This window comes from Hemiscyllium ocellatum, chromosome 14 (assembly GCF_020745735.1).
Source record: "Hemiscyllium ocellatum isolate sHemOce1 chromosome 14, sHemOce1.pat.X.cur, whole genome shotgun sequence".
NCBI lineage: Eukaryota > Metazoa > Chordata > Chondrichthyes > Orectolobiformes > Hemiscylliidae > Hemiscyllium > Hemiscyllium ocellatum.
This window is the reverse complement of record NC_083414.1, coordinates 18,724,604-18,737,758: the sequence shown is the minus strand read 5'-3', so window position 1 is coordinate 18,737,758 and position 13,155 is coordinate 18,724,604. Positions and strand designations below refer to the sequence as shown.

Genomic DNA, 13,155 nt, shown 5'->3' with positions numbered 1-13,155 from the left:
ATGGGACTAGGTCAGTCGACCGCCAGCCAGGAGCTGAGATTGATTCCTTCTATGGGGGAAAAACCCCACGCAACGGCATTAGACCACTTTTTTAAAAAAAAGGTGATACAACGTTAATATCCGTCCTCTCCTCAATAGGAAATTGGTCCAATACTACAACAAACGCAAAAATCGGTCCACAGGATTTCGCTCTGCCAAACAAACCATTGTTAATTTGGGGGAGGGGGGGAAAAGAAAGAGGGAAGGAATCAAGACTGGCTTGTCCTAAAAGGTTCCCAGCATCCTGGGTTGGGTGTTGGTCAGCAATTAGATCACTCGGTGAATGAACGGTACGCCACCCCAAGCGGACATGACGATTCTAGAACCTTCTCTCCCCGTTTTGTAACTCCCTCCACTAACATCGGTAACCCAACAATCCACATACATTTCAAAAGAGTTAAGATTAAAGAATCCGCCACGGCTACAAGTTACACACCAGATTTTTTTTTAAAAAAACAAATAAAATACCAAAGAAGCGGGTCGGGCTCCTTCTCGAAGGTTCCACCCGAGGTGGGGCCGCGGCCGGCGCCATTTTGTCCGGGAAAAAAAAGAAAACGCTTCGCTTATAAATCGATTTCTCGACGCTAATAATCCCGAGATAATATGCATGTTTTAAAATGGAAACACCCAATTTTCTTTAATAAATTTAATTTCAGTACCATGCAAAAATTACTGAAAGCCAAGAGGCGCCATGATATCTGCAGTCCGCGCTACCACATCAAAGCGACATCGATCAGGTTTTTAATTTTATTTTTTTGAAAAATCGCTTTGGGTTTTTTTTATAATCCACAAGTAAAACGGACGGCACTCAGAAATCCGTAAATGGCTGACAGAAGGTATTGTTTCGTTAGTTTTGTATAGAAAAATCCACCACACAAGACGTGTCGTTAACCATGTCCTTCCCTTGCCATCGCTGTATCACTCCCTCCTGCTCAGCTTCCACACGCGTCCACTGCTGAAGCGACTTACACCACGCCACCCCTCCCTTCCAGAAGAGGCAGGCGTGGCGTGATTGACAGCCACCTCCTGGATGACGGACGCCATGGCAGACCAATAGACAGCGGAGGGGCGTGGGGAAGCGAACGACGTCGCCGGGGATCTCTTTTAAATTACCCAATGGCGAAGCAGAGGGAGGCGGGTCCCTCCGTGCAGCCGGGTTTCCTCCTTTCCTTCCCCCACCCCCGCCATCGCTGAAGAAGACGGACAGGGGATCTCTAGCCCCGCCTCTCGTGGCTAGACCCTGCGAGCAGATACGGTGGACCCCGTATCTTTTGTCAGGGCGGCCCGCCATTTCCCGGCGAGTTGTGGTTTGAGGCGGCGGGGGGGGGGGGATGGGCGGATGTTGGTTGGCTGGTCGGTGGGGGAGGGGCAGTGGCGGAGGCGCTCAGACTGGGATCAGTGCTGCTGTACAGGAGCCGGCCCAGCTGCAAACAGAGTCAATTGTCACCCTTTTATAACGAATGTTTACCTGAGAGGGAGAAGTCCCAAAATAACAACAGATCGTATTCCTCCCTATGTTCCCATCGGATCGACTCTGCTTCCCCCCCTTCTATTTTAAGGCCCCTATTTGGTCAAGTGAGCGTTATCAACAATCTTGGATCTCCCCCTTCTCCTCCCCCTTTCTCCCCAGCACACCTCCTTTTTCCTTTCCCCACCCCCTGCAACGTCAATCTGAAAGGTTCGGTCGGTGTGCTCAGGAAAGTCCGAGGCTCTGTTTCAGGCCTGACTGATGAACCTCTGTCGAGTTTTTGTTTTGAATGAGGGGAGAATAAGCAACACACACACAAAAAAATAAAAACACAAGGAAGGAAAGAGAGAGAGAGAGAGAAAGGATCACTAGAAGAGGGGAGAAGGCAGTCCTATTCAGAAACGATTATTGAGACAAAAACCGGTGAGTTTTCCTGTTTATAATCGGGTTGCCAAGGAGTTTTGATGGTTTTATTGGTGTTAGTGATGATAGTGTTTACATGATGAACACTGCGCACTTTAAAAACCTGGGATCATTATAAACCGATTCTCCACATCATTTTCCATGTGAATGTTAGGATACTTGCATTTAAGAGATAGGTAAGTATGTGGGATTTCTGTAGACATTTTCCACTTCATGTAACTTATTCATCTCTGGCATTTTCTTCATTAGAATAACACAACAAGAAAAGCCAGAGAGGTTGGGCCCCCATGGTAGTATTGCAGCTGGGAGGCATTATCCAATCCTGGAGTCTGCTCAGCATTCTCTCCCCCTCAGAAAAAATCATCTGCATTCAACGTACTTAATTACTATAATGCTAAAAGGCTTAACAACTATATGAAAGTAAAATAATGCAGAATTAGCTAAGCATTTTTCAACACATTGGATCATGAAAACATATTTCAAAGTTCTCGTTTCACAATAGGTAGAAAGTAAGATGGAATGTTTTGGACGTTGGTATCCTACAAAGCCCAAATCAGATTATGGAATAGAATTTTTGATCACATTCTTGCAAAGCCAATGATGCCCCACCAAAAAAGTGGACTTTAAAAAAAAATCCAATCTTAGGGTTTATTGTGGACATCTATATGAATAGTTGTTCAATAATAATTGTTAGATATCAATCAAACAAAATTTCTGACCTTTTTAACGACAGCATTTAGTACAAGAGGAAATGGCCTCTTTGCACCACATGGTCCAGGGATTAATCGTGTTGCTTATGATGGTGTTTGCTTTCGTTAGTCTTCAAAGGGTATATTTTATTATAGAACCTCGCGACCAAATCAAAGCGAGTTTCATCAGGATCCATTCCAGAATGGATGCCAGACCTATGAGATCCATTCAGAAGATGTTAATTTGAAAATATATGTGATTGTGCTGAAAATGAAAATGCTTTGTTTATTTTAGTTGGGCGGATGAAACATTCGTCATAAATCCATAGCCATGTATCAATGGAATTTAAATGTTAGTTTTGGGAAACTTTCTATATTTATCAAGTTGCATAAACTTAAAGACGTTTCATTTTAAGTTAAACATCCTTTATTTTGTCCATAAGTTTGTGAATCATTACCTCTTTAAACTATTAAAAGAAACTTCGGTCGCAAGTGATAAGTAACATGCTCCGTACTTAAGTGATAAAGTATGTTTGTGATTTGATGGCGATCCTATATCTTTCTTATAACTGTTTCTATGAGGCCTCGCAGTAAATGGATGTAAATTCAACGCTTCACCGCATCACCAGGAAGCCAGATCTTGTGTCTTAAAAGAACGATCTCCAGACCAAGAAGCCTGATTGCTATCCCTAACTTTGTGACTAAAAAATGCTTTGAACACAAATCTTGAGCAGTAAACTACAAAATAACTTCATTTTCTTGCCGAGTAAAATAATCCTGATTATCCATAACCATAAACTCTGACCCAGTTATTTACCCTTAAATCTGCACAGAGGTAACTTGTGCTGTGGGTGTGTGTGAGCGAGTGAAGGGGGTGGGGGAAGGGTTGGTAGTCTGCTCTTACTGTGTGTTGGTTTTGTCTGAAGGTTTTTTAAGGTTGGTCTTCGAATGGTTATTTGAAAGTTATTTGGTTTTAATATCGAATTTTTTGGAAATTGTTTCTGTAGTAGTCGAAAGGTAAGAATGTACATTAACATGAGTGGTTTACACTGTGGGACCGTGCTTATTTTTAGAGTAAATGTAATCAAGATCTACGAAAGATTTCGATTAATTGTATGATTATTTCTTGTATTAACTTCCAAAGCTATATCTGATGTGCAGTTTTATTTAAAGTAATTTTAATTAATATTAGCGGTCGAGAAAGCATAAAATCAATAATAGTACTTTGCGTTGTAATCACAGAATTCACAAAGAGAGGAAACAGGTTTATGTTGTGATCTTTTAGGAGAACTAGTTATTATCTCGGGAGAATTCTGCTCTGTATTGAAATATGCTTGCTAAATTCGGCGTCGGTGGAAATTGAGTCTGAGGCTTTGAAGTTGGGGCAAGGCCTGGTATGTCTGGAAAGCTAGAATTTCACTTCAGACAGGGGCCTCAGTCAAATATTTGGCGCGGAATAGTCGCAACAGCACTTACATTGCTCTTCGGTTTCCTTGGATAAGGGTGGTAAAAGTAGTTTATTTTGCTATATAGAGGTCAGTGGTGAATTCTCCCATATTGTATTTTTAATGAGAAAGGGGGAGGGGTAGAGTAACCACGTACTGTGTACTGAAATAGAAATGCATCGTATATTGAATAAAATTATCTGACTGCTTCTAGCGCATTTGAACTACCTTAACAAATACATCGTTAAATTTTAAAATTACTGTACTGAAACTAGTGATTAATTTTCATAAGGACGAGTTCGAGAATTCCTGTACAAGAAGAACCAAGGGTGGGGGAGGGGACTGGTTTTTAAATCCAGTTTCATCAGTCTCAGCACTTGGATAGATAGAGCTTCAAGTGTTGACGTTATCAAAAATGTTTAATGTGCTGATTGCATGATTTGAGTAGAGAACATTTAGAGGCATAAATGATCTGTACTTTTAGGAGTTAAATAATCTTTATAACTGGCAGTTCTATGGTTTGCAGTTTTGCTTGCAGCTTTTCGAACCTGACTTGTAAAACAGAAGCTTTCAATCCCAACAAGATTACGAGAGTTAATAAGATTCCTATTTGAAACAGTGTTAGCAATAGTACAGATTGTTCACGAACCCATAATGGACAATATGCTCAGTATGGTCAATTTGAGTCCCATCAATGATCTAGATAAATGTTTTACATTCTTTAAAGTTATCATGCAACCTGATATTTAATTCGCTTATTCATCTAATTTTCGAAGTATTAGAGGGTTCTTTGCCATTTTGTCTCAGCCTCAAGGAATAAAATGAAATTTGAAGATAGGTGAGATCTGACTCAGCTGCATTCTCTAACCTGTACGTGCTTCAAAGTATAGATGGCAATTGTTAACGTTTTGTAACCCGGCCATTATTTATTAATGATTTGTTAAATTTCTGGACGACGAGAAAGCATGGAAGAAACCGAAGTGAATGGTTTTGCGGCTACGGGACAATCCCTGTAGTTAGTTCGATTGTGTTGCAGTTTAGGATGTTGGGGGAGGGGAAGGCAGCGTTTGTGTCGAGCGCCACTTCATTGATACACTATAGTGAATGTTGCGATGCATTTCTACCAGTCAGGGGTTGAATTTGCTCCCGGGACTAAAATATTTTGGCAGATTTGGATGGTTTAGGCGGTGTTTTATGGTGTTAGGAAATCGATACGAATGTGTAATTAATCATTATCGTTGAAATACTTTTTGAATGTCTTTGTGCTCATGTTTTCGTTTCCTTTGTGAATAAACGCTTGCCATGAATGCGTGACGTGTCGATATGTACACGAAATAGAATATAATATTTTATTTAAATTCCACAAGTAAAATAGCTGTGTAGAGGGAACTGGCTAGTGCCTCTTGTGAAATTTGATCTCTCATGAAGTTCCCAAGAATATTAATAAATAGACAGATGGGCGACTCTTGTTCGTCTGAGTGAAGACTTTGTTTGAATTTTGGGCACGCGAGTAAACCAAACTGCTGTAACTCTTGGTCATTAAGCCTCAAAAATAAATGCATTCCACAAGTTGCCGTTTCAATATAGAACAATGCGGTAAAACCAAACAAGTTAAACACTATTTATATTTGTGAGCAGATTGATGTATCGGACCTTGGAAATGGCTTAATGCATAAATGATGGATAAAATTGCAGTTAATATTGCACCCTGAAAGAAAACATTTTATTCTCGTGAAAATAGGTGAAGAGATTAAAATGATCCTTTACTTCGGTTGCCACATATCGATACTGTTGCAGGGCAGTGCTTCTTTATCAGGAGCGGCCCCATGTCAAGCCTGGGGCTGGACTGCTTGATTGCCCAGTTTGAGTGACGCGGATCTTGGCTATTGGAGCTTTGTGCGTTGCGCTATTATTTTCATTTATACTGTTCACGGTTGAAGTTAGGTTGCCCATCTATTTGAGTTTATTAAAGTGTTAGATCTTGCCGTTTTAAAATATGAAGAGTTTTATTAAGGTTTAATCAGTGACTAAATATTTAAGAGTGAGAGCTGGATGTTCGTTTATCATTGCACTGCAATAAACCAAAGTAGGCCTTTTGTTAAAATGGCTGCTATTGTCTGTGATCTGATTGTAAGGATGGCTTATCTGTTCTTGATTCTGTAGTTGGCCTTTGTTAAGAACACGGGAAAACTTTTTAATGTAATACATACACAAGTTGTTAGTATTTTAACATTACATGAATTTCGAGAAGGTTCTTGACGAAAGCTAGCTTTGTATAATAGTTATCTGTGAAGAAAGTTCAATCTCATTAATTGTATATTTTTGGAAAGTTGAGAGATTAGATATCTGAGCTTTTCCTGAATACAAATATTATATACACTGTTGTTCTGAGCTTGCTTCAAAATTGTGAAATCTTTTGTCTGACGCACAGCACAGGGTTCGGTTTAAGAAGGAAGGGGGAGGGGAGGGGGAAAGAGAGGAAGTAATATCACAAATGGAATTTTTCGGAAATTATACTGCAGTGATGTCCCCCGCTGCTGGCTCTTAATTGCTTTTACATGTTGTAATAACTGGAATTGCAGCAAAAGGATAATTATCATTGTGGATCGTTTTTTCTTGTGCGCGGAGCATTTCCGATTGAATGTTAATTTAATGGATAAAGTCTGGGACCAGAGACGGGCGCAGTTTCAAAGACGACAGCAGCATTTTTGCCAAGAGGCAGGGCCAGCACCTCCACAGCTCATGTGTAACCTAAACATAAGGCAGCCATTTTCCGAATTTCAAATCACAAAAGATCGCACCAAAACTAGCCTTTTAAAAACAATATTTTAGAATGTCCATAATTATAATTGTAGGGCTAAACTTAAACAGCGAGCAAACCAAACTATTGCTTATACTTATTAAATAACTCAGTTATTGAAAATGGTACAGAGAAATATTTCTAATAGTAACAAAATGCCTGTAGGCAGTATGTTGAGAAATTACTTTAAATATAAGTTATACATTTCATGAATTCAATCTTCTGTATCATGGCGTTCTAACAAACAGTAGTTGTTGTTACGTTAGGTAATTAGTTCAGATTGCACTTTCTTTAATCTCTTTTAAGATTCATGAAGCGATATGGGAATAAAGCTATTGGGTCCGTTTTGTTATGGAGTTGGAGTGATTTCAATACGAATTTCCCCTTTATAAAACGATAGATTTGGCTTTCGATTTGCTGAAAAAAGTTTTGTACATCCATAAATGTAAAGAGAAAGCAATCAATTTAACGTAGAGACAGCTTAGATCAATCATATACGACTTTATTTTCTGTTTTGGGCAGATAACTTTCAATTTAGTCTTGTTGAAACATGGGTTCGAGTGATACTGAAACACCGGAAGTCATTGATGTAATACTGGAAGGCTTTCTCCACGTATTCAAATAAGATCAGTAACCTCTCCTTTTTTGGATAACTTAATACTCGCAAGATCTCTAAAGGTGTTTGTCTCGAAACGACTCTACGCGATTCACATGTTGCAAAGTGTGAAAGAATATCTTTGAAATCGCAGTCGGTCCCTCTCCGGCCGCCCTGTTACAACTGGAAGAGTCATTGTTGTTCCCAGAGGTGGGGGTTCGCCTGTGGCAGATCGCCCACTCGCCCACCAGTTATGCCTGTCCAATATATTTGACCGAAACACTTTACCAGAAGTGATTACGGCACTTTAAGAAACGAAACAACACGGACCGAGAGTGGAAAAAAAATACAAACATCCGTCATTTCCAAAGCCTGCACAGTGGTTAGCACTGCTGCCTCATAGCGCCAGAGACCCAGGTTCAATTCCCATCTCAGGCGACTGATTGTGGAGTTTGCACATTCACCCCGTGTCTATGTGGGTTTCCTCCCACAGTCCAAAGATGTGCGGGTCAGGTGAATTGGCCATGCTAAATTGAAGGGGTAATTGTAGGGGAATGGGTCTGGGTGGGTCGGTGTTGGGCCGAAGGGCCTGTTTCCACACTAAGTAATCTAATCTAAATCGGAATGTCTTGAGTATTACTGGCTCCAGTCCTGGTCCCTAATGTATCTAACGATCTAAAAACGCATGAAGAATTTCAAGGGACAGAATGGGATGCTCTGGGCGACCGTGCTAGGGACGCCATTTTTGACAGGGATATGTGCACGTACCCAGAACAGTTTCAACAAAATAAAATCCGACCTCACAATATGCTTTTTGTACACAACAAAAATCGGGCGAGTGAGAGAGAAGAGGAGCGCTGTTCCATGTCTTGGATTTACAAGTCTGTTGTGACATTGCAACTAAGGAATGCAGGGCGTGCGATTGCTCAAACAGCCTGTGCCTGGAGGTGGATTAATGTGCTCCAAGCGATTGCATCATCCCAGCTCCCAATGGGGCCTCTCAAACCTTTTCCAGCTGAAAAATAGCCAAAAATAAACCAATTATGAAACTGCACAAACACTGCTGATCCTATTGTAAGCGTATATAAAGAACTGTAATCAACCGTACTCTCCTTTTAATGCGTTTATTTTTTTAAAAAACTGATAGTGGTCAGGTTTAAATTTTTTTTTAAGGTCACCAACTAATTAAATATAAACCATCCTAGCAGTTGTAATTTACCATGATGCTATTAGCTGACGGCGCATTCATACGCTATCCATCGAAGGCGAAGAGATTCGCTCCAGTTTGGAGAGACAGACCATGCTTGCATTTCCCAAACACAAGCTGAGTTGGTAGAGATTCATTAACACTCTGACAAGAGGATGTTTGTGCGGTGACGTTACGACACATGCGCACAAAAATCGACAGTTACTTCTGTCACCATTAACTCTATTTCTAAAATCCTTCCAGGGAGGAACGACTAATTGTGTGTGGGGTGAACTTAGGTTCTTACCCTCGCCCGCCTTTCCTACATCTTCAACAGCAGAACCAGCTTTATACAATGTGTGATTTGATGTTGAGTATTTCTGTCTGCAGCCACTGAGTGGAAAACACTAAGGAATGGTGTGTGAGTGCATCCTTGAAGAGTGCAGGAAATCTAGATTAGTGTTAAAACAATGAGTTCTTACAACGGTTGAAATATTTCTTTCCACTTCTGCCATTGTACATAATTCCCAGTTCCAATTGGAATGACAATTTGAGACCGTTCAGTCCTTTGGATCTGGGCAAACAACTACTGTGAGATCTGATAGAGCAGTCAAAATTAAATCCTGGTATATTTTTAAAAAAAGTTTCCCTGCACCGTCCCAGATGATATAATACTTTTTTCTCAAATGTCTCTACTTTCAGCAATTTTCCTTGATGTGTTTTTAAGAGAAGAATTATATACGTGTCCATGCACATCAGTTTTTAATCAAAAAATCTTACAATATAGCAAACCTGTACCAAACTCTGGTTTGCCCTCAGCTGATTCATGTCCTTTGCAGGTTAGCCCACTATTTAGGATACATAAAAGATCTGCAAATAGTTTGAGGAACTTCAATTACAGTGATAAGGTGGAAAAGCTGAGTCCAAAGGGTTGGGATTTCAAAGGGACTTGGGCATTGTAGGTAGGGAGAAACGTTATGCTGGTAGAAGGGTTAAGAACCATAATAGTCTTATTTTGCCAATTTCCTTAAATATAATGGTGACATGAGTAAAATCTTTTTTACTGAGTGGTTAGGATTTGGAATGTACTTCCTGAGCATACAGTGGAGACAGATTTCATCAAAACCTTCAAAAGAATTAGATAATTATTTGAAGAGAAAAATGATTGTAGGCCTGTAGAAAGAAGGTGGGAGTGCAGTGTGTGGAACTAGGTGAGTTTGGTGCAGTCATTCAAGGCCAAATGTCTCCTGTGTTGTAACAATTTTCTATTCCTATAATAATATATTGGTCAGATTGGGGAAGAAATAATAAAGATAAATCAGGTGTTGTTTGCAACAGTCACTTTGCATTTCAAAAGTTATATTTTGCGGGGAAAACCGACCAAGATAAGAAGGTTCATTGTTTTGAGGGCTTGGCAAGAAGGAATTTGAGGTGATTTTGGGATATGTCTTGATTACAGTATGAAGGAATGAGAACATATTGTTACTTTTGATGCTTCAGAAGAGTGAGAGGTAATTTCGGTGGGGCACTGATCATAAAACCCTTATTTAAACATATTATTTGATGGTTTAATGGCTAGAGATGAGAGAATTGATGAGACGGGTAGTTTTTTTACTTGTTCCCGTTCAATGCTGTTGTAATGGCTTTTCCCAGATGGATTAATATTCAAAGATTGGTCTAAGGCACCCATTTTGCATTCGATGCTAATACCTTTGAAACTTTTGTATTAGAATTTATTTCTGAATTTTTTTAAAGGGCTTATGCTAAATTTCTTCTATAATTTATGTATTTGGTGATATTTTATGCCTATCACTCATGATATTCCTGCTAATGTGTGTTACTTGGGCTTTACAATAGCTTTGAGAAATAGTATGTTACATTGAATTGTCTCTTGAGCTCCCACAGTTGAATTCTGCATTGAAGTTTTGTTTTATGAGATAGAAAATAATAATTAGCCTGAACCTGTTCATGTTTTATCAGTTATGAGATGATATGTGTGGATTATAAATGAGTTAATCTCTGATCTCAAAACAATATTTTTATATTCCACCTTTTGGGAAAAAAGAACTCTCGAATTAAGTTTCTCACCTCATCTTTTTTTTCCCCCATTGGCTACTGTCAAATGAACTGTGAAAAGTAAAACTGAAACTCCTCTTACTCTGTGTATCCTGTGATGTTCAGGTCTTGTGCAATCTGAACTTTAAATTTGATTGGCTAGCCACTTGGAAGAGAATTCAAAATTAGGTCCTTAAAGCTTCAACCAATACTTCATTCCAGTATGTCCAGCTCTGGATTGTATCTCGCAACATGAGCCATGTCAAACATTAGTGGTACTAGCATGGATCTTATGTAGTACAAAAGCAATTTCAAATTTCAGCCATCAACATTAAGAAGAAGACTTATTAATTACAAAAGGGCATTTTTGGTTTCAAGATGAGTGAATTCATAGTATATTGCATATTATAATGTTATAATCCTAGCTGATATTATTACTGGACAAATCTGATCCCAGATTGAAATCTGTTTTGATAGTTTTTTTATTTTATTGAGATGATCTTTCATTGAAACACAAGCATGCAATGGTCCCAATTTTAATTTAACAGTAAAACATTTAACAATTTAACAATAATACATATCATGTAAATGAAAGATAAAATTGAATAGACCAAACAATACAATACAGCACATGAACAGGACCTTCAGTCCATCAAGTCTGCGCTATTAAAATTTGAAATACACGGTAACATAAAATCCTATTAATGCCAAAGCATTACAATACTTTCACAAGACAGAATTCCCTTCCCTTCTCCATGTGTACCACTTACTTTCATTGTGACCTCAAGAAAAGTTTTGAGAATCTGATAGCCTCAAGTTGAGGCGTTCATATCTCGTAGATTCTCTCAGCCTCAAATAACCCCTTCATGGTTTTACAAAGCATTGATGGTCTTGAACTTTTAAGTAAACTCCTTACACCGAAGTAACCTATCTCCCTTTCCTTGTTTTACACATCCAGTTTCAGCCAAGACTCCTGAAAACTGCCTTAAGTTGAAATTAAAAAGCTTTTTCCCAAAGTGTGGATGTTTCCCCCAGCCCCAAAATGTTCCAGAATAATGTATCCAAAAGCCTAAGGCACTGCACTGTTTATTTTGTACACTGTTAAACTCTCATAATGTAAACAAATTCCCATTAGCCTTCTCCAGCTGCGTACCAGACTGTTTTAAAAAAAAACATGGTTGCAGAAATACCTACAAATAAATTACACAACCCCCTAGAAATACAGAAACCTATAGACCACTAGTTTAAAATTAAACAATCCAAACTAAATGTATTAAAATATAAATTTCACCCCTTACATCACAGTTACTGTTGTATTTGGAACGTCGGCACCCAGCAATAAAACTACCTTTCGAAGGTCTATTTAAATGTAATTATTAGTTTTATTACAATAGATGAGTAGTTGTGTGGAACCATACGAAACTGAGTTATCCTGTAAAGATAATGGGTAAAACTCTACTTTTCCTGATGGTTAACCCTGAATTTTAACACATACAAATAGAAACAGAATTCCATCAATATTTATTTTTACATTTAAAATAAAACCGTCCAAAATTATTAACCAGATATGTTTGTCACTTCAACTAAATAAAGATTGTTCATATGTTGCAACTGAAGATTCTGTAGGTCTGACACAAACAGGATGTTTTGCTTATTCATGCACTCATCAGTCTTGATGAAGTCTACCAACTTGGTCATATCCCTTAGTAGCTATCTCTGTCAAAGGATTTGCCACAAAACTTCCATCTCTGATTAGTTTTGTGCTGAGCTGAGCAGTCTAATATTTCCAACCAGTCCATGCTGTTGTTTGTGATTCTCTTGAGCCATCTCTTACCTTCCCTCATTTAAATCTACTATTGTAGCTCTCTGTTCCCTTCACATGTGCTTGTCCAGCTTCCCCTTAAATGCAACTATATTATTTGCTTCAGCTACTCCCTATGCTGCAGTTTATTAATGTACATTAAAGTTAATTCCTTCGTTGACTGTCGGAGGTGTGAAACATTGACGTTGCATACAGTGACGAACAGGTTCTAACTCTGAAAACAAAACAAATCATGACTGCTTTACTTGCTTATTACTTGCCAAACCAAGGAAGCGCAAGTGTACAACTGACACTTGTTAACATTGTTGAGAACAGATCCAGGCAATTGTTAAAAATGTCAGATGATGTGGACAAACTGAAGGTGTACAGAATTTTGTGACTGAATTTTGGTAGATGATTCATTAATTTCCAAATTTTGAGTTTGCTGTTGTTTCTTTTGAACACTTGCCAATATTTATAATCCAGTCCTGCTGTGTAAAGCACAAATTGCTATGTTAGCTCAGATTATTTAAATCATTATTTTGATCTTGTTCGTATTGAATCATTTTCATTCCCAAGTACCACACAGTTTTTTGTATGGAGTGATGAACTAAAGTCTGGGGAAAAGGGAACAGAGGAAGGAATTAATGTCAG

At 38.8% G+C, this 13,155-nt stretch overlaps 1 protein-coding gene across 10 annotated transcripts in view; it reads left to right on the top strand.

Annotated features, from left to right (window-relative positions):
- Positions 1 to 1,421: 1,421 nt before the first annotated feature.
- setd5 (SET domain containing 5) overlaps positions 1,422 to 13,155 on the top strand; it is a 159,949-nt gene continuing 148,215 nt past the window's right edge. For 7 of the 10 annotated variants that reach the window (XM_060835435.1, XM_060835434.1, XM_060835433.1 and 4 more), the window contains exon 1: positions 1,422 to 1,930. The gene's annotated coding sequence lies outside the window, so the exon portion shown is untranslated. Of the gene's footprint in view, positions 1,931 to 3,538; positions 3,637 to 13,155 lie in introns of those variants that run through there. The other 3 variants (XM_060835437.1, XM_060835436.1, XM_060835430.1) reach the window with 1 other exon arrangement.